General features: G+C 50.5%; 1 protein-coding gene across 1 annotated transcript in view; it reads left to right on the top strand.

Annotated features, from left to right (window-relative positions):
- Positions 1 to 399: 399 nt before the first annotated feature.
- The window catches only part of LOC133342084 (pleckstrin homology-like domain family B member 1), a 122,190-nt gene continuing 100,193 nt past the window's right edge, over positions 400 to 22,396 (top strand). The window contains 2 exon segments of the mRNA XM_061551011.1: positions 400 to 527; positions 1,505 to 1,681. The gene's annotated coding sequence lies outside the window, so the exon portion shown is untranslated.

Below are 22,396 nucleotides of genomic sequence, written 5' to 3'. Positions count from 1 at the left end.
TGTGAGTCTCTATGTGACTATGTTGATCTCTGTGAGTCTCTATGCATCTCTGTGGCAACTCTATGAACCTCTACGAGTCTCTGTGTAAGTGCGAAGTCCTCGTAACCGCGTGGTTTGCTGAAAGCCAGTCCGGCTTGCTTCATCAGCCGTGAATAGAAAGTTTCATTTTTTTTCCCAGCCCACAGGATTATGCAGTGGCCCAGTTTTAGTGCAACGTGGCATCTGGAGGAGAAATAAAGAAAGGGGGATAAGAAGAAGAATAAAAATCATGGGGGAAAAATTATTTGCGAGAGGGAGAGGGAGTGTGTGAAAGGAGAGAGAGAGAGAGCTACAGAGAGAGAGAGTGTGTGCGTGTGTGTCAGCTGACTTTGTCCGGAGGGCATTCGCTTCAGACGGGTGGCTCCGCTGTGCGTGAGTGCTGCAGCAGCAGCAGCAGAGGCGGCGCTGCGTGGAGGTGGTGGCAGGGGGAGCATTCCAGGCGCGGAGAGTTGAGCAGCGCCTACCCCGTCCGTCCCGTGCGGTCCTGCGTGAGTGGAGCGTTGCTCTCTACACACTCACTCACTGTTCTCTTACACACTCACTCACTGCTCTCTTACACACTCACTCACTGCTCTCTTACACACTCACTCACTGCTCTCTACACACTCACTCACTCATCTCTTACACACTCACTCACTGCTCTCTACACACTCACTCACTCATCTCTTACACACTCACTCACTGCTCTCTTAGACACTCACTCACTGCTCTCTTACACACTCACTCACTGCTCTCTGGCGCACTCACTCACTGCTCTCTGGCGCACTCACTCACTGCTCTCTACACACTCACTCACTGCTCTCTTACACACTCACTCACTGCTCTCTTACACACTCACTCACTGCTCTCTGGCGCACTCACTCACTGCTCTCTTACACACGGCTCTCTACTCACTCACTACCCCCTGCCCACTCACTACCCCCTGCCCACTCACTGCCCACTCACGCACTGCCCACTCACTGCCCACTCACGCACTGCCCCCTGCCCACTCACTCACTGCCCACTCACGCACTGCCCACTGCCCCCTCGCCTGTCTCTCCTCGAGCGACGCTCCTCGGCACCCGCCTCTCATCTTACCGCCGGACGCGCGAGTTGACGCCGAGTGGATCACGTCAAGGCAGACAAGACTCCCCGTACCACGGCAAAGTGTACGACCGAAGACAGTTTATAAATATATGTGATATATATTAACATAAACCTATAGGGCTCCTCTAGCAACGTGGAACAGTCAAGCCTAAAATGCGTCGTTGTCAGAAGATGCTCAATTGATTTGCCAACTTGTTGTTGTTGTTGTTGTTCCTGGCCTCCGCGTCGCCACTGCTGTCTTCTCAAATCTACAGCGTCAGTGACCATCTTCACGCGACTCCTCGAACTGTGCCGATGCCCACGGCAGTTTCCTCCGTGAGCTCTGCTGTTGTGTTTTTGTCGGAAGCCGGCTGAGAGATTTCCCGTTGTCGCCTCGCAGTGACTTTGCCCTCGCTGCTGTCGCTTGAGCCACATGGCCAAACGCCACCGCCGATTGGCGCGGTCGGCTACGTGCGGCGCGATTGAGGTCCAACGTCTTGGCCGAGATCGTCCGCGGATATAACCCCCGGGAGTCGCCTTGCGCGGATTCCTTCGTGCGTCCTGAGACCGCTCCGAGGTGAGTGGTCCTCCACTGCTCGCCGTCACGAGTCACCCACCAAGTCGCGACGAATGGCACAAAGCAACAACCGGTTGGGCGAGTTCACTTTCGCACGCGGTTTTTTTTGTGTGCGCACAGAGTGTGCGCTCAAACAACAGGGTCAGGCTTTGCAATGCGGCGGCGTTTCGTTCGCAAATCCCCCGGCGTCCAGAGTTCGATTCGCGCTCACGGCCGACACCCACTGACGATTATCTGAACCGGGCCCTGGGCCTCCTCTAGGTCGACTCAGCCTCAAATGAGTACCTGGTGCGGTGTGTAGTAAACATCGCCACTCGGGAGACAAAGGCGGTCAGGCGTGGTGCTGGCCATACACCCCCTCGCGTGCCGTGCTGGCCTTCAAAGCTAACAGCACTTGCCCAAACAGTATGTTAAAGCTATACGGGGGATCTTTGTCTTTTATTTTTGGTGGAAAGTGGCGAGCGGCAGCGTGGCGGGAATGGAACCCGGCGACTCGAGTTCGCTTCCCGCTCACGGCCAACACCCAGTGGCGATTATTTGCACCGGTCCTAGGCCTCCCCTAGGTCGACTCAGCCTCAAACGAGTACCCGGTGCGGTGTGTAAACATCGCCACTGGGGAGACAAAGGCGGCCGGCTGTGGTGTTAGCCACGAACCCGGCCACCAGAGTTCGATTCTTCCGGCTCACGGCCAACACCGCTACGCGATCATCTGAATCGCTCCTGGTCCTCCTCCCCTAGGTCGACTCAGCCTCAAAATGAGTATCTGTTGCTACGTGTAGTGAACATCGCCACTGGGGAGACAAAGGCGGCCGGGCGTGGTGCTTGCCACGAACCCCCTCGCGTGCCGTGCCGGCCTTCATAGCTGCTGCTCGCGAACGGCGCTTGCGCCCAACGGTTCGTTCAGGCTACACGGGGGTGAATCTCGTGTCTTTAATGGTGACGACAGCTTGACAAGAGAAGAGTGTTCCACCTTCAATGGGAAATCTCCGGCCGTGGCCCTCCACGGCTTGTCTGGCAGGGCCCATTCGCGTTCGCCCTCCGCTCTGTGGCTCAGAGTGGAGGCATTCTGCTCGAGCGGCGCTCGCGAGAGAAACTCGCCGACGCCATACGCACAAAGGGTTCCCTTTATCGAGTCGTCGTTCGGCTCGCGGTGTAATTATCTACTTACTCTGCAATGTGCGTGCGTGCGTGCATGACTCGCCGGGGGTCTTAGGATAGATGCGCTCGTGCTTTTTATGAAATTCAAATCGGTTGTCGGTGCGTGACAAGATATTCTATGGGGTGAGTTTTTTGTTTTGATGGTCGAAAAGTTAATTTCATAGCCGGGTCAACTCTATCCCACGATTACAACTTGGAAAACTTGCTTAAAGTAGAATTTTCGTCGTGGATCAAGATGCTGCTGCTGATGATGATAGTCGCTTTCTTGTTGTTCCACGTGGCATCTCTAGCTCGAAGCAACTGTTCCCGTGAGCCCCAGGCATTGAAATTGAGCCTTGTGCATTGACACCTCCGATTAGCACGTTTGGCTCCGCACTGTGCAAAGGAATCTCAACGTACATGCACAAGGAGTTCACACACGTGTGTCTGCTGCTCTCTGTGAACCGCAGTGTCACTCGTTATCAGTGTGTGACCGCGTAATGGATTGCTCTTCAAAAAGCGCGTGCTCCTTTAAAATGTGAACGTCAGCTACAAGTGTATAAATGTGACTGTATTATAACGTGTTGTATTACGTATGCATGTTGACATTCTTTCGCACGCAGCCTACGTAGCCAGCCGGAGATGTTCACTGGGGGGTGTCAACGAAGGTCATAAAGAAGTCAGGAGTCAATGACTTCATCTGTTTGAATGCGTCGCGTCTGTCGTGGTGCCGTTCAACGGCGGGAGGGGTGTTAAATGAAAACAGATGAAGGTCGTTGCCGATTTATTTATTTATCTAATCACCTGTCCAGGGAAGCCTCGAGACTTTGCACATTGACGGTCCCGCATCACCATCGGGCACGTTTGACCAATTAATTCTCACGAGGAATTGTCAACTTCTTGGTTCTTTCGGTAAAGTCACGTAGAATGGAAATAATAAAATAATACAAATAGAACATAATTTAATAATTCTCACGACGTTTCGGCCACAACGCAAGCAGCCGGCTACTTAGAATGGAAATAATAAAATAATAAAAATAAAACATAATAAAATAATTCTCACGACGTTTTGGCCACAACGCAAGCAGCCATCACCTGATGACTGCTGCTTGCGTTGTGGCCGAAACGTCGTGAGAATTATTTAATGTTTTATTTGTATTATTTTATTGTTTCCATTCTACGTGACTTTACCGAAAGAACCAAGAAGATGAATCCCTGCGGTCACGAAATCCTTAAATAGAGGAATTGTCATTATATATATATATATTTTCAATTATTTCAAATGTAGCGTCGCCGGAGCGAACTGAACTCCTCAAACTCGACCAAAGCGACGAATTCGACGCCTAACGGCGACCTGAGCGAGGCCGTCCCCCCCCTCCTTCTCGTTTCCGTATGAGCCTGGCGAGTCGATGAGACGGAGGCCAGGGGGCTAGGGGGCCGCTCTCTGCCTCGCGCGCCACTCGTGATTGCTCCCAGCAGGGCCACGTTGTTGTGACTTCGTGAATTCCGCACGCGGTGATTTGTTTTCTTTGAGGGTGGGGGGTTGTGCATGGGGGGGGGCTGGATGAAGGTGAGAGCCGAGGCAAAACCTCAAACCTTCCTCCCGCCCCACCCACCGCCCTCACACAGACAACAAAGACAAAGATCACCCGTGTAGCCTTAACAGACTGTTGGAGCAAGTGCTGTGAGCGAGCAGCACCTATGAATGCCGGGACGGCATTCATAGGGGTTGGTGGCTAACACCACGCCCGGCTAATTTAAGGCTGAGTCGACCTAGGGGAGGCCCACGACCAATTCAGATATTCGTCACCGCTCGCAGCCAATATTCGTCACCGAGCGGGAATCGAACTCGGGTCCGCGAGATTCGCAAAGCAGCCTGCTAACAACTACACTGCTCACACCCACGCATGCACACACACGTGCATGTGTATGGAGAGCGATAGTGTAGCGGTTAGCACGCTGCGCTACGAACCAGGCAGCCCCGATTCGATTCCCGATCACGGCTAACACCGGCGACGATTATCTGAACCGGTCCTGGGCCTCCCCTAAGTCGACTCAGCCTCAAATGAGTACCTGGTGCGGTGTGTAAACATCACCATTGGGGAGACAAAGGCGGACCGGGCGTGGTGCTGGCCACCCACCACATGTGTGTGCCGTTGCCGGCCTTCATAGGGTGGTGCTCGCTAACAGCACTTGCCCCAACAGTCTGTTTAGGCTATACGGGGGATCTTTGTCATTCCACGTGTGCGCACAACTGTATCCGTTTTTTTCTACCCAGCCCAAAACTGTACCAAAAGGGGCCCCTTTTTCTGGTTGTTATTTTTTTTTCTCTCTCTCTCGTGCTCTGTTGGCAGCAGCATGCTCCACAGAGAATCACAGCAGTGTGGTGGAGGTGCGTTCGCCCCCCCCCCCCCACCCTTGTGAGCGGAGGCCGGTTCCTTAGCCCAGTAGCAAAACAAAAAGTCGGCTGCGAGAGAGAAAACTTCAGCCGCGGATTATTTTTTTGTACGCCACCAAAACGTGATGGAATTTTTTTTTTGGGAGGTCAACTAAAAAAATATTAAGCCGTGATGTCACGACGCAGAGGAGAACTGAGAGGTTATTTAATACGTAACAAAAATACGGGCTATGTGGAGCTGGCCGGATGATTCAGACGTTGCAGACGCTGCTTAAATGCCCCAATTCAGGACTCGAATAAGATTTCTTGAGGCTCAGTGAGGCTCTCATATCGAAATAAATGACACAATTGTAATCTTGATTTGAAGCTTTCGTGACTGCAGGAGTCCATACTCTTTGGTTCCATTATTATTTTTCAACCTACGTGACTTCACAGACATAATTGCAATTATATTATTATTATTTTTAAATCGGCAACGTCTTTCTGGTGTCACCGCTGCTAATACATTTGCGGAGATCGCTGGTGGCCAGGTGGAACACGGGGCCAGAGCGTTGAGCCAGCGCTGGTGAGAACCTGGGTTCGAATCCAAGTTTCAGCCGCCTAGGAGTAAGCTGAGTTCTCAGGCGTAGCGAGTTGGTGCCTCACTATTTGGTTCTGCACTTACCTTAACTAACCTGTCCAGCTCCCAAGCTTTGGAACGTTTTTGCCTTTGCAAATAAGATACAATCAGAATCGTTAGAGATGTATGTAAGTCCATCTGGAAAAATCGCATCCTTACATCGACCTTTACCCCCCACCTAGTTCTTAGCCGTTTAACCTCGTTCTGAGCGAGCGAGTGAGTGGGTGGATGCGTGAGTCGCTGAGTGAGTGGGTGGGTGAGTGAGCGAGCGAGTGGGTGAGTAAGTAGCTGAGTGAGCGAGCGGGTGAGCGAGTGGATTAGTGAGTGAGCCATGAGTGAGTGGCTGAGTGAGCGAGTGGGTGTGTGGGCGAGCACGTGGGTGAGTGGGTGAGCGAGTGGGTTAGTGAGTGGCTGACCGGGTGGGTGAGTGAGTGGGTAAGTGAGCGAGTGGGTGAGTGGCTGAGTGAGCGAGTGGGTGATTGAGCGAGCGAGTGGGTGGGTGAGCATATCTGTCAATCCCTTGCCAGTGCCTACCTTGCTACAGACCAATTTAGACCTTATTGGTCACCCCATGCCCTTATAAAGCTCAACGTTCATCTTACAAAGTCCCATCACACGGGAGAAACACAAACAAATAGACCAGAAAATGTTTACTCAAATCCCCTGTACAAAAATACGGGTAAACCGTATGAGTTCACAGGTATGGGAAAGTGAGCGAGTGGATTCGTGGGTGGGTGGGTAGGTAGGTGAGTGAGTGGCTAGGTGAGTGAGTTTGGAAGTGAATGGCTGAGCGGGTGAGTGCATGAGTGGGTGAGCGAGTGCGTAAGTGGGTGAGCGAGTGGGTGAGTGAATGAGCGAGTGGGTGGGTGAGTGAATGGCTGAGCGGGTGAGTGGGTGCGTGAGTGGGTGAGCGAGTACGTGAGCGAGTGGGTGAGCAAGTGAGCTACTGAGTGGCTGAGTGAGCGAGTGGGTGAGTTGCTGGATGGGTGAGTGGCTAGGTAAGTGATTGGCTGAGCAGGTGAGTGGGTGCGTGAGTGAGTGGGTTAGTGAGTGGCTGAGCGAGTGGGTGAGTGGGTAAATGGGCCTTTAATTCCCTGTTTACTTCTGGCCGTTTACCCTGCAGGTTCTGTTTATTTCCAGCTTTGCATACACGGTGGCCCTTTGGGATCTATGGATGAAATGCGCCTTTACAAATGTATATTATTGTTGTTAAATACACTTGATATTCGCTCGGCAAGGATTCGCATCTGCACGCTATTTTTTTACTCCCAGATGACGCCTTTTGGCCAACCCATGTGAGACTAGGCTCTAAGGAAAGCTGTCTCGTGTGTGGACCAATCAACTTCAAGGACAGTGCATATATTATCAGCGTTATGTTTTTTGTTTGCATTATGGCTGCAGGTATTGTGGTCTATGCAAACATGACTCCTTGTAAAAAAGGTGTCAGTTTTGTTGCCAGATAGAAGGGTAAAAAACCAATTATCATATTTTTTACTGGCAAATGAGGTTCCAATGGTAGTACGGTACATTTCATAAAAGCGTGTTTTAATTTGTTTTTTTTATATTTCTAATTTGTTACACATCCCATCAGCCATAGATCCATCTGGGAGCGCGTAATTCATTGCTTCGACGCCCGCAAACTCTGGGCAGACTTTCGACGTTCAGTTTCTCATCGGCAGAGCCAGGCGTGCGTGCATCAATGCTGGTTAGCTGCCCGACGTTTGTGGGCAAAGATGTTCCATTCAAATCATGGATCACAGTTCGACAACAAAAATATTCAGTGAGAAACGAATCTCTGTGGCGATATTGATGAGTGTAGATTATTGATTCACGTGGCGATGAGGCTAATGAAGTTAACTGAGCTGTAACAATACGAGTAAAAATTCACAAGACACAATACAAAAGAGATGGAATAGGTGAGAGAGAAAACACACTCTTACCATGCACAATACCAATTAACCCTGGAGGCCCCGCGTGCCTCCCTTGGGTTGACTCAGCCGTAAGTGAATCACTGGCGCGGTGTGTAAATATGAACAATGGTTGTGGACAAAGGTGGTTGGGCGTGTACCGCTCTGATCCTCGGTAGGTGCTCGGCTAGCAGCCCTTGCCCCTGGGGAGATCGTGGCTGTGCGTCTGTTACTGCTCTCCGTTCAAGGTCCCAGCGTGAGCGCTCAGGGACTCTTGCACACAAAGATTCCCATTGAGCCATGGGTGGAAAAAACCCGATTTTTCCAGCGGCAGGCATCGGGTTTTTTCTTGAATACAATTAAAACCTGGTTTAATGAATACGAAACTCTGATCCAAGGCTTAGGCTGCTTCCTCGTCGGTGCTGCTATCGTACTCGGGGGGGCCGTCGGGCACGGGGTAGTCGTAGAATGCGGCGGGCAGGTTGGTCTTGATGAACACGAGCTTCTCCTCCACAATCGTGGGCGCCAGTGAGTTCCTTAGCTTGGAATGGACGAAGCCCATCGTTGAGAAGTTGGCGAAGTGCGGTTCTGCAATTAGAACCAATTAAACCGGATTTCTCCCAATCTCAGATGATCGGGTTTAATATAAAAAGACAATTAAACCCGATTGTAAAAAACCCGACTGTGCCACCCTGGCATTGAGCACGGCAGCACATCTGGCAATGCCCGATGCGGACGGGAGATGACAGATATCACCATGCGCCTGCACACATACAAAGATCCCCCGTATAGCCCTTTAACAGACCGTTCGGGGCAAGTGCTGTTCGCGAGCAGACGCCTGTGAAGGCCGGCACGGCACGGGAAAGGGGTTTGTGGCAAGCACCACGCCCGGCCGCCTTTGTCTCCCCAGTGGGGTTCGTGGCGTAGCGCTAACCGCCACACCACCACCACACATTCACACGCATTCTCTCACACATTCTTACAGGGAAAATTCCCACACACATTATCACACACGTTATCACACACACACACGCATATTTGCACGCACGCATCCTCACACGCACGTTCTCACAGCAAGAATCGCCATTCGCCACCACGTTGCGGTGACGTCACCACGGCGCTTGTGCCAGTCTAGGTGCACTTTGAGGCCGTGTGAAGTGTCGAAGGCTCGCTGCCTGGCACTTTCACACGCAAAAAAGACAAAGATCTCCCGCATAGCCTTGACAGACTGTGGGGGCAAGTGCTGTTAGCGAGCACCTATGAAGGCCGGCACGGCACACGAAGGGGTGGGTGGCCAGCACCACGCCCGACCGCCTTTGTCTCCCGCAGTTACGATGTTTACACACCGCACCAGGTACTCCTTTGAGGCTGAGTCGACCTAGGGGAGGCCCAGGACCGGTTCAAATAATCGTCACCGGTATTGGCCATGAGCGGGAATCGAACCCGGGTCACCGGATTCATAGCGCAGCGTAGCGCTAACCGCAGACACACAGACACACTCGCACACACCCATTCCCACACACACACACACCCATTCACACTTGCACACACACACACCCATTCACACTCGCACACACACACCAATTCACACTCGCACACACACACACCCATTCACACTCGCACACACCCATTCACACTCGCACACACACACACACCCATTCACACTCGCACACACACACACCCATTCACACTCGCGCACACACACTCACACACCCATTCACACTTACACACACACCCATTCACACTCGCACACACACACCAATTCACACTCGCACACACACACACCCATTCACACTCGCACACACCCATTCACACTCGCACACACACACACACCCATTCACACTCGCACACACACACACCCATTCACACTCGCGCACACACACTCACACACCCATTCACACTTACACACACACCCATTCACACTCGCACACACACCCATTCACACTCGCACACACCCATTCACACTCGCACACACACCCATTCACACTCGCACACACACACCCATTCAGACTCACACGCATCTGTCCACCACTTGCCACGCCAGGCTAGAGCGGCTGCTGCTGTTGCCGCTTGCGAAGTTTTTTTTTGTAGTCGCAGCAGCCAACAGCCGACCTCCCACGCAGCCCCCCCCCCCCCCCCCCCTTCAAAGGGTAGCATCCGACAGGACGTTCCCGTGGAAGCCCCCCGCTGCCCCGGGCACTTCGCCTTGAAAGAAAGGCGAGGGGAGGAGGAGGAAGAGGGAAGGAAAGGGGGTGGGGTGGTGATGCAAAGTTAAAGTTCTAGATTTTAAGTTTTCGTGACTGCAAGGATTCATGCTCTTTGGTTTTTTCGGTAAAGTCACGTAGGTAAAAAATGTACATAAATTACATCACAACGTTTCGGGCGCAACACAAGCATGCTTCTTCAGGTGGGGACAACTTAGCGAAAGCACACCGCTTAAAAGTGTGTTATTTAATCTTTTTTACCTACGTGACTTTACTGAAAAAACCAAAGAGTATAAAGTTAAAGTTGCAGCTGGCTAGACTGCGACAAATAAGAACAAGAAGAACATAATAAGAAGAAGAGGAAGATAAATGATGACATCTTCTTGATCCTAAATCCGGACCACCTTGATGAAAACCCTTGATGGCAGTAAAACAGGCGGTGTCAAGATGTTCAAACACCAAGCGGAGACCTTTTGCAATTCACCACACGCGCTTGTGGCAAAAACATGTGAACAAACATGCTCTGATCATGTGGCACTGTATTTGGCACTGATATAACTTCTCAACCCGAGCTGGAAATGCTGCGATGCTTGCATCGTCTGTGTACTGTTTGCCTCGGCGTTCTCTGCTCTGTCGCTCCAAGCTTTGTTTGGAGCGACAGACCAGGTAGCTTCCACACAGCGTTACGCAGCTGATGGAAAGATATTGCCGCTCGGCTGATTCGGAGTGAGACCTCTGCTGTCAATCCGGAGCCGGTCATGAGCAACACTGCCCAGGTATGAGAAACTCTCCACTCTCTCCACAACTGTCCCATCACCGATTGGGAGTTGTGGGGGTGGAGTGTCCGATGGTACAAAATACCCAGGCAGGTGCTTAGTTTTGGTGGGGCTGATGGTAAGGCCCCACCTCTTAGTGGCAAGCTCCAGGTTCAGCAGCAGCGCCTCCAAATCCTCATCTGAGTGAGCAGAAATCACCAAATCATCGGCATACATAACGTGGTTGACCAATAGGGAGCCATCCCTTGACCGCACCCGGGCATCGATCAGCCTCCCATTGTATCTGTACCAGATGGAAATTCCTCCGGTACAGCCATCGCAGGCTTCACGAACTACGTGGTCGAAATAGACGTTAAATAATGTAGGAGCCAATAGGACATCCCTCTCGCACCCCAAGGTGAACATGGAATGGCTCCGACTCCACATTTCACACACCCACACACATTCACACACGTCCGCACACAAAACCACACACACACACATCCAATCGCAGTTGATGCTCCTTCCATCCAATCCGCCCACCGGATCGGTGCCCGCGATCTCAGACGAGTTGGCGGCGAAATTTCGATTTAAAGCTTTCGTGACTGCAGGGATTCATCTTCTTGGTTCTTTCAGTAAAGTCACGTAGAATGGAAACAATAAAAATAATAAAATAAAACATAATATAATAATTCTCACGACGTTTCGGCCACAACGCAAGCAGCCATCACCTGATGACGGCTGCTTGCGTTGTGGCCGAAACGTCGTGAGAATTATTTTATTATGTTTTATTTTTATTATTTTTATTGTTTCTATTCTACGTGACTTTACCGAAAGAACCAAGAAGAGTTGACGGCGGCCTCACGCGATGGTTCCGTAGAGCCGCGCCAACGGACCCAGCGACCCGATTTTCGATCGCTCCGTTGGGCGGCCAACATTGGTGACGGGTTTCTCAAATCTCTCCCTGCGCGACCAACTCTACCCCCGATGCGCCGTTTTGGAGAAACAAAACAAATATATATAAATCGGCGACGGGGAGAGACAAAGGCGGCTGCGGCGTCGTCCTGATCGCATCAACGTCTCCCTGGATTTGTGCCAACAGTCTTGCGTCTAATCTGGGATCTGCGTGTTGTGTGTGTGTGTGTTGTGTGGGTGTCTGCGAGCGCCTGTGTCGTTTATAGCGGGAGATGCAGACGGGCGATAAGCGGCTCCCTTTGATGCGCCGGGTGATTGTGGGTTGTCCCCTTGGCAGCTTGCACGCCAATGTTTGTTATTCTACCGTGTGTTAGTGAGCTGCAGTTTTAACACGTGGCAGGCTTTCGCGACCGATGTTATTCATAGTCAAGGTTTGTTTGGGTTGGATCGCGTAAGTATGAATGTTGTGTCGTAACCCTCCACCACCCGACACAGCCAATTAGGGATTTGTCACGTAAACAAAACGCCAATTAGTTACTACTTCAACCCACCGGTGTGTTGGAGAGTGAATCCACAACGTTTAAAATTTGAGCAGAACGACGTTTCGCTGGTAACTACATCCAGCATCATCGGATGATTTGCCAGAATAGTGGACGATAATTGGGTTATTCTTTTGTTCCCCATATTTTAACTGAACAATGCTTTGTGTCTGAAGACTGAGTCTGAAGACTCTGTCTTCTCGACAGACCTGTTCTTCACCTGACGACGGCTGCTTGCGTTGTGGCCGAAACGTCGTGAGAATTATTTTATAATGTTTTGTTTTTATTATTTTATTATTTCCATTCTAAGTGACTTTACCGAAATAACCAAGAAGATTAATCCCTGCAGTCACGAAAGCTTTAAATCGAAATTTAGTTTTAACTTGTATAAACTAGATTTTTTTAAAATATTATTTGGGTCTTTCGGTAAAGCCACCTTAGATAGAAAAATTATAATAACAAATAAAAAATATCACGAAGTTTCGATCGCAATATTTGTTTCCTGCCTCAGCAGCTCTCCCGCTACATTTTTTTCACCTGATGACGATTGCTTGTGTTGCGATCGAAACGTCGTGATATTTATATTTTTTATTATATTTTTTCTTATATCTACGTGGCTTTAACGAAAACCCCAAAAAAATGTGAATTCCTGCAGTCACGAAAGCTTTAAGTCAAGATTTAGAATTGTTTATTTTACCAGGTAATGCCCCACTAAGCTATGTAGCGTTTTTTTTAAAGAAGCAACCCAGCCACAAATTATAGCCCATCGACAAGACTTATCATCGTCCACCACCATCATCATCATCTCGTGGAAATGTTTAGCAGCAGCCGAACACTCTGAACGCGTGACGTTGATGTTGAATGTGGAGGGAGAAATAATCGGAGGAGCAGGAGAAAAAATCCACGCGACCACGGGGAGGGAGATCATGCAAACTCCTACATTTCATCCTACATTTAAAGCAGCCCAAATACTCTAAATGCGTGATGTTGATTCTAAATGTGGAGGGGAAAACCGGAGGACCAGGATAAAGCTTTAAACGGGGAGAGAATATGCAAACTCCAACATTTATAGCAGCAAAATACTCTAAACGAAGGATGTTGATTCTAAATGTGGAGGGAAAAACCGGAGGACCAGGAGAAAACTTTACGCGGAGAGAGAACATGCAAACTCCAACATTTATAGCAGCCAAAGACTCTAAAACGAAGGATGTTGGTTCTAAATGTGGAGGGAAAACCCAGCGCTGTAGAGAAGGAAGGGCGGTGTGAGTGATGACGTGAGGGCTTGAGAGGCGGGGTGGAGGGTGGAGGGTGGGGGGTGGAGGGGCGGGGTGGAGGGTGGAAGAGGTGGTGGGGGGGGTGCACAGACGTCGTGAGCTTTTGGCTTTTAATTTTTATTTTAGTTTTCTATCTCCGTGACTTTACCGAAAGAACCAGGAACATGAACGAGACGCGATGTCCCCACGTGTGGCTGTCACAGTTCCACTGTGTTCTACCTTCACTCGCTGTCGACGATCCGCTCGCTGACCTCACTCACCTGCGCCCGAGCGAGTGACCCCGAAGCGAGGCGCTGCTGACGTTGAGCGAATGCGCGTGGCCTGCAGAGGCCGTCCATAAATGACGTCACGCACCTAGGGGGTGGGGGGGTGAGAAATGTGACGTCACATCGAAATACGCAACTTTAAACAAATCTAGAATTAATTCTCGATTTGAAGCTTTCGTGACTGCAAGGATTCATACTCTTAGGGTTTTCCGGTAAAGTCACGTGTTTACAAACCGCACCAGGTACTCATTTCAGGCTGAGTCGACCTAGGGGAGGCCCAGGACCGGTTCAGATAATCGTCACTGGTGATGGCCGTGAGCAGGAATCGAACCTGGGTCGCCGGGTTCATAGCGCAGCGCGCTGACCACTACACCACCGCTCCCCACAGGGCCACACTCACGCACACACACACACATTTTTAAATCCTTTATATTAAGTTCGCTTGCTTGCTTGCTTACGACCGTGCAAATCTTTCGGTCGTGTTTTTACCCACTTCCCGTGATCCAATCGAGCTGACATTTTCCACACAGACTCGTTGTGCCAGACAATTATTGTTCGTGAAAAAAAATTCCCAAAATTTTACACTTTTTAGGCAAAAAAAAATTATTTTACATATATTCAAATAGAACTCATTCATGGCTTTGGCTGAACGTCAGAGTGTAAGAGCCCAGAGCGTAACCCCTCCACAGGCCGTGGCGGAGTAGCGCAGTTGGTAGCGCCCTTGCTTCCCATGCCAAAGGTCGCGGGATCGATCCCCGCGTCCTCCACAGGCGAATATATTTTTAAATCCTTTATATTAAGTTCGCTGCCACGCATATAAAGGATTTATAGTGAAAAACTTTGTTTTTACGGGTTATACTTATTGAATCCTTTATATTAAGTTCGCTTGCTTGCTTAGGACCGTGCAAATCTTTCGGTCGTTTTTTAAGCCACTTCTCGTGATCCAATCGAGCTGATATTTTCCACACAGACTCGTTGTGCGTGACAATTAATGTTTGTGAAAACATTTTTCACAAATTTTACACTTTTTAGGACAAAAATATTATATTTAATTACAAATTGCTTAATGGTGCAATGCAATCATCTGACCCATAGGTGGCAGCCATCGCAAGCCAGAGGACGAGATGACTCTAGCCGCCACGCATATAAAGGATTTATAGTGAAAAACTTTGTTTTTACGGGTTATACTTATTAGCCAATTGTCAGACCGTGCGTCGGTAAAAAAATATATATATAACCGCACGTTCGCTGGGTAACTTCAGCCCACACGCAAACCACAATCAGATTCAAAGACTGGGCCAAGTTGAGCTCCGATTGCATTCCACGAGACCCGGCTAGCGTTCGGAGCACGTGCTTGGACAGGGGAAAGACTCACTTTCATACTAGTTAGTACTTTCGGTAAAGTCACGTAGGTAAAAAAGTGAAATAAAAATATTTTTATTATTTTTTTTATTAATTTTATAAATTTTATTCTTTTTAATTTAATTTTTTACCTACGTGACTTTACCGAAAGTACTAAGAGTATGAATCCTTGCAGTCACGAAAGCTTCAAATTTAGACTCACTTTCGTTTCTTTCTTAAATCAGACCCAGGCGACTGTTTTCCACCTCCCCCACCCGTTACGGGTTTGTGCCCCTGTAGACTCTGGCCTTGTAGACTCTGGCCCTTGCCCTCGTGTGTTTAGTCTGCGGGTCGCGGCTGTTGTCGATGCCATGTCCGTGCTCGGAGCGCGTCGTTTAGAACTCGGCGAGCACCGCACGTGGAGCCGTCGTCACTCGCTCACAAAGCGCCGGCAGAGTTTTTTCCGCTATCCCCTCCCTCCACCCCTCCCTCTACCCCCCCCTCCACCTGCAGACGTCTGGAATTTTAAATAAAACATTTTCTCTTTCTTTTTCGGTGCCTTCTGGAGCCATAAATAAAGATGTGGAGAGGTAGCTGGTGAGACACGCAGGAAGAGAGAGACAGAATAAGAGAGACACAGAGTCAGAGAGACTTTTTGGCTTTTAAACAACTTTTATTGCCGCCAGCGGCAACAGCACTGGAGGCGATTCCGATACGAAATACACAAAGTCACCAGCAACACAAATAAACAAACGCTATAAATCCACGCGCTGTGGCGCTAATGCACCGCGCACAACACAAAATTAAAGCCACGTGGTGGTGGTGGTCATTGTGCACGCCACGGTGACGAGCGAGCGCTTCAGAAGGTGAACACGATGGTGCCGTCCACGTTGGTACAGAGAGGGGCTTTTCCGGCTCCCCAGCGTTCGAAGAAGACGCGCACATCACCGAAACGTGTGTGGTACGCGTGCTCCAGCCGGGAGCCGTGCCTTCAGCAGGCCCCTGAACACTGGAAGCTCCACAGAGCAGCCGTCAGTGTCACCTTGCAGCATATTTGTCCTCGTTCTGTACACCACCATCTTCGCCTGAGCACAGGCGAAGTTGGCGAGGTCACAAGAGAGAGAGAGAGAGAGACGCACACAGAGTAAGAGAAATACACAGTTAGAGAAAGACACAGAGAGACAGAGTAAGACAAAGCCACACTCAGAGTAAGACACAGAGAGAGAGACACACACAGTAAGAGTCACACACAGAGGAAGAGAGTGATTGAGGATCGGACAATTACGCAGTGGAAGTTTTAATTATTTTTGGATGGAAATCATCGCTCCTACACCGCCAACCCAACCCCGGGGTGGAGTGGGGGGGTGGAGTGGGAGGGTGGGGGGTGGAGAATGAGTGGGGGGGGGGGGTGGAGTGGGGGGGAGAGTAATGGAAATCATCGCCCCCCCTCGTTACACTGTTTTAGGAAACAATTGCAGGCGGTGCCAGTGGAGGTGGCGCTGCGCTGGAAAGTCCCTCTGGGGGGCTGGGGGGGGGGGGTGGGGGGTTAGGGGGTTGAGCGGGGTAGGGGGGGCTGGGGGGCTGTGAGGGTTAGGGGGGGTTGGAGGGGTTGAGGGGGGTAGGGGGCGCTGATCTCCCCACCAAAAACAAAGACCGCCCCCCCCCCCCAGTATAGCCTCAGCAAGTGCTGTTAGCGAGTAGAAACACCTACGAAGGCCGGAACGGTACATGGAGGGGGTGGGTGGCCAGCACCACGCCCGGCCGCCTTTGTCTCTCCCCCAGTGGCGATGTTTACACACCGCACCGGCTACTCATTTTGAGGCTGCAGTCGACCTAGGGGAGGCCCAGGACCGGTTCAGATAATCGTCACTGGTGGTGTTGGTGGCCGTGAGCGGGAATCGAACTCGGGAAGCCTGGTTTGTTGCAGAGCGTAGCGATAACCGCTGCACCGCCGCTCCCCAAAGACAAAGCTCCCCCGTGTAGCCTTAACAGAATGTAGAGGCAAGTGCTGTTAGCGAGCACGTATAAAGGCCGGCACGGCACACGAGGAGGCGGGTGGCCAACACCGATTATCTGAACCGATTCTTGGCCTCCCCTAGGTCAACTCAGCCTCAAATGAGTACCTGGTGCGGTGTGTAGTAAACTACGCCACCGAGGAGACAAAGGCGGCCGGGCGTGGTTGCTGGCCCACCCACCCCCTCGTGTGCCGTTGCCGGCCTTCATAAGTGCTACTTGCTGACAGCACTTGCCCCTGCAGTCTGTAGCAGGCTACACGGGGTGAGGTCTTTTTGTCTGTTTTTGTTGTAACGCGACGTCGTTGATGCGAACTGCGAGTCCGCGACGCCGTTCGTTGTGGGAGGGAATGGACCCCGGGGACCCCCCCCCCACCGGTTTATCAAAAACCCAGAGATAAATCAACGTCTAGGCTTGAGGAGGGACACAACTGCTGTGATTCCCCGGACAACAGGGGTGGGGAACCATGTTCTGCCAAGGACCATTTGGATATGTATAACATCATTCGCGGGCCATACAAGATCATCAACTTAAAAATTAGCCCGTTATATTTGGTCAAACATTTAATTAACTCGCCCCTAATGCGATGGGCTGGAACTGCTTCTCTTTGGCGAGGCGTGTGATGATGTTAGCTGGTATTGATGATGTTGCTACTCGCAACAGCTTTTCCAGGTTTGCTCCTAGATTTATTGAATTTCGAGTCCCGCCTGCGGTTGCCCTGGCAGGGCCACACCAAATGATTTCGCGGGCCTTATACGGCCCCGCGGGCCGGACGTTCCCCACCCCTGCCGTACAAGAAGAGGCCGATGTAAAGTCGCACTCTGCCGTACCGCCGTCTCCTGGCAAGCCTGGGTAATGGCACCCTCCATCGCCTTCATCACCTCCTCCATCGCCTCCATCATCTCCTCCACCACCTCCATCTCATCCATCTCCTCCATCTCGACGGCATCCTCCGCGAGGAAGTTTCGCAACGCCTGTGCCATCCAACAAACCCTCGCCTCCACGAGCGCGCACACACACGTACTGTGATCACACGTGTGTGTGTGTGCGCGTATATATTTGAATCCATTAAATAAACAATATGTATCGTGACTTAGAACTTTCGTCACTGCAGGAATTCATAATGTTTGGTTCTTTCGGTAAAGTCACGGAGATGATGACGATCGCTTGTGTTGTGATCGAAACGTCGTAGTTTTTACTTTATTTACTTTCCTGTTTCCTATTTACGTGACTTTACCGAAAGAACCAAAACATATAATATTTATCATTTAAATAAACAATATACATCAATCAACACACGCACACCACGTGCTGCCGGTGTCACGTGTCTGTGTGTGTGTGCGTAGAAGCTCACGAAGCGGGCCGCGTGATCCGAGTGCGGTGCGTAGCGCGCCCGGCGACCCCAGAGCGAGCCTCGTTGCGATCGATCGACCCAACACCTACTTCTTACTCCTCCTCCTCCTCCGGCTACTGCTGCTGCTCATGTAGTCTCTCTCTCTCTCTCCCCTGGTATGCGTGAACTTTTTTCGCACCGTACGTAGCCAACCGTGCTGACCGGAGAATGCGTGGCTGTTGAAAATGGGTATAGGTGGGCAGACGTGACAGGGTTACTTGCATAAAGCGTTGCTTCGCGTGTGCGTGGGTGTTATTGCAATGATCAGCAGCAGCAGCAGTTGTGCTATCATCATTATTACTGATGTCATCATCAATGTCATCAACAGCATCGTCATTAGCAGCAACAGCAGCAGGTATTAACAGTGGCAGCGTTAATAATTGGCATTGACATCACAATCACAGTTTTGACGTCATCATCATTAGCAGCAGCACCAGCGGCAGGGGTATCATTGTCATCGTGATCGTCTCCCTCTGCGTTCCCCCTGTGTTCTCCCGTTACCTCCTGGACGAAGCACACACTCAACACTGTGTTCTTGAAACGAATTGACCGAACGTCCCAATGTAGCAGGACCCTCTTTAAAACATTTTTTTAAAAACCACACACAAGACCTCGAGACTCATTGAGACTTTGCTGCATTCAAAAAAAATTAACCCGTAAAAACAAAGTTTTTCACTATAAATCCTTTATATGCGTGGCGGCTAGAGTCCTCTCGTCCTCTGTCTTAAGATGACTGCCACATATGGGTCAGATGATTGCCTGCCACCATTAAGCAATTGGTAATTAAATATAAAAAAAAATTCTTAAAAAGTGTAAAGTTACGGAAAAAATTTTCACGAAAATAAATTGTCACGCACAACGAGTCTGTGTGCAAAATGTTAGCTCGATTGGATCACGGGAAATGGGTTTAAAAACGACCGAAAGATTTGCACGGTCGTAAGCGCGCAAGCAAGTGAACTTAATATAAAGGATTTAAAAAGGAAACACGACAAGGCACCGCTGAGCGTGCTGCACAGCGCATTCGCGTCACATTTCTTCTTTCCTGGACGACGACGACGACGCACATCCAGAGCAGCTGGGCCGCTTACCGCTCGCTGCACTTGTTAGCAGCACGCTGGACTCGCCATCCAGAGGTCGCCGGTTACATTCCACCTCCTGGGTGTCGCACTTCCAACACGGGCACGTTTCTCAATCGCCCCCTCTCCCTTCCAGCCTCTGTCCACCCACGAGTAGAAGTAGAGTTTGCTCGAGTGGAGGGATGCCCTTCCGCCAGCAGTGGCATGAGCAATCAATTGCGGGGCTGCCCCCTTTATCTCTAGAGGTGGTGAGATTTTAACTAACTCGCCTCATATACAGAGGGATCATGAGTTCGATTCTGACCTTTGACCCCTGTATGCATGGAGTTTTTGGTGTCTTCCTCTCTCCCTGTGGTAACGTGGATTTTTCTCTGGGTCCTCTGGGTTTTCCCCTCCACGTTTAGAATCAACATCAGCCGCTCAGAGTATCTGGCTGCTATATAGATAGTCCACACGATGGAGCACTTCGTTGAGCTATCTTCGTGGCAAGGTCGCTTTATGAAAAGAGCTACGTAGCTCCGTGGGGCTTACCTGGAAAAATACAAATAATATATATAAGTTAGTTATTTGGTTTTAGTCAGAGTGTGATCTCATCCCCCACTGAACACGGTGGTGAATGGCTCCGTGACAGTGATTGTGCCCTCCACAGGGCATATCAAAACAGCCATTTGTGTGGCACCGACCGGGCTGATCAAATTTTCTGATTTCGTTTTCAACGCTCCACAGTAACCCACGCACACGCAGAGCCTCAAAGGCAGCCAGCCACTCTCCCGCGTCGGGTGTGCAGAGCGAGCGACTCGCGGCTGGCGAGACTGCGGTGTCACCAACTCCTTAAGATCCTCAGAAACGTCACGAGATGCGCAACTGCTAAATTTGTCCCAAAAACAATTGTCACGAGGCAATGTAGCGAGTGTCACGCAGAGTCCACCGACACAGAGCCCGTTCGCACCAAACCTGCGACCGCCAATAAATCCGCATCTTATTCTCGTGCCAGAAACTCGCTCGACGTTGGGTTCCATGGCATGGCGTGTCCAGCACGAGCCCCTGGCGCCAGGCATGACAATGCCCTCTCTCCCTAGCCTGGCACCTGGGCCACTCCAACGCATGGTGTCACTGCCGATGTAACTCAACAGCCACTCAAACCGCTTCCCCGCTTTGGGCAAATTTCGTGTGCCCATTTCTCGCCATCAGCAACGATGTTTGCTGCAGACGTGGCTTGTTTTGGCTTTTCCCGCAAGATTTAATAAACTTTTGTGGCCCGTTAGCGAGTACATGTGAAGGTTGGCACGGCACACGAGGGAGTGGGGGGGGGTCAGCTTCACGCCCGGCCGTCTTTGTTTTCCCCGATGCTGATTATAGACCGCAGCAGGCGCTAAAATTAAAGGGAGGCCCAGGACCGTTTAGAATTAGATGTTTGTCGCCGATGTTGGCTGTGAGTGGGAATCGAACTCGTGTCGCCGGGTTCCTATCAACAATGCAAAACTCACACGCGCATACACAAACACACATCGAGAACTCGCACGTACACACACTCACACACGCGCTGACACGACACATACTCCACTTTTAAATTCCAGGCCTGTCAACAGCTCTCCTATTCAAAATCAAGGTCACATTCTGGCGGAAGCCAGAACCACGCGTCCCCGTCCTGTTGTTGTTCAGTGTTGCCCAATATATTTTAAAAACTGAAAGCACGTTGGAATATTATTTGCATAATTGGCAGCCGGGTTGAATGGTGGCGCAGAGGTTCGCACATTGGGTCCGTGCACCACGGAGAGCACTGTTGGAGGGTTAACATCTGTATCACCTTCTTGGTTCTTTCGGTAAAGTCACGTAGAAGGGAAATAATAAAAGAATAAAAAATACAACATAATAAAATACAACTCTCACGACGTTTCGGCCACAACGCAAGCAGCCGTCCTCAGGTGAAGAACAGGTCATCAGACGCTGTCTTTCCGACAGGTCATCAGACGCTGTCTTTCCGACAGACCTGTTCTTCACCTGAGGACGGCTGCTTGTGTTGTGGCCGAAACGTCGTGAGAATTGTATTTTGTTATGTTTATTTTTATTATTTTATTATTTCCCTTCTACGTGACTTTTCCGAAAGAACCAAGAAGATGAATCCCTGCAGTCACAAAGCTTTAAATCGAAATCTGTATCACCCTCCCCCAGACCTGCCCTTCACCAAACCCCCGGTGAGGTATGGTCAAACAACCCCCCCCCCCCCATGACCAACACGGCATGGGGAGGCCTTCATCCAGAAGTAGACTCACAAATTATTGTCAATGATGTTTGCATTATTAACATACAGAGCACTACAGAGAACACACCAGCCTGCATAGACTGCAGGCTAAACGGGTGTTTTTGCGAGCACCTATTAAGGCCGGCACAGCGCTTGTATGAATGGGCGAGTACCATGGATGTACAGTCACCTTTGTCTCCCCAGCTGCTGACGATAACACTACTTTACCGAGTGCTTGTTTTAGGCTGAGTTAACCTAGGGGAGACCAGAATTGACCTTAGATATCATTTGACAGTGCAATCTGCAAGTTCAGCAAAAACACATTCCCCAATAGCAAAAAAATTATTTTAAACTACAAATATTACAGGGGCCAGTGCTGTTAGCGAGCACACACAGTAAGGGTGGGGCAGCACTCGAAGAAGCGGTGTGGCCAGCACCACTATCGACCGCCTTTGTCTCCCCAGTGCTGTCGTCCCCTATGCACCACACCAGGTTCTCATTTAAGGCTGAGTCGACCTAGGGGGGAAGCCTACGGCTGGTTCAGATTATTGTCGCCGATATTGGTCGTGAGTGCAAATCAAACCCAGGTGGCCGGGGTGCGTAGCGCAGTGCGCTACGCACTGTGCGTGCCGCTCC

This window comes from Lethenteron reissneri, chromosome 13 (genome assembly GCF_015708825.2).
Source record: "Lethenteron reissneri isolate LAM-NWPU_2019-01 chromosome 13, ASM1570882v1, whole genome shotgun sequence".
Lineage (NCBI taxonomy): Eukaryota > Metazoa > Chordata > Hyperoartia > Petromyzontiformes > Petromyzontidae > Lethenteron > Lethenteron reissneri.
Note: the sequence above shows the minus strand (reverse complement) of the source record. Positions and strands in the feature narration are given on the sequence as shown.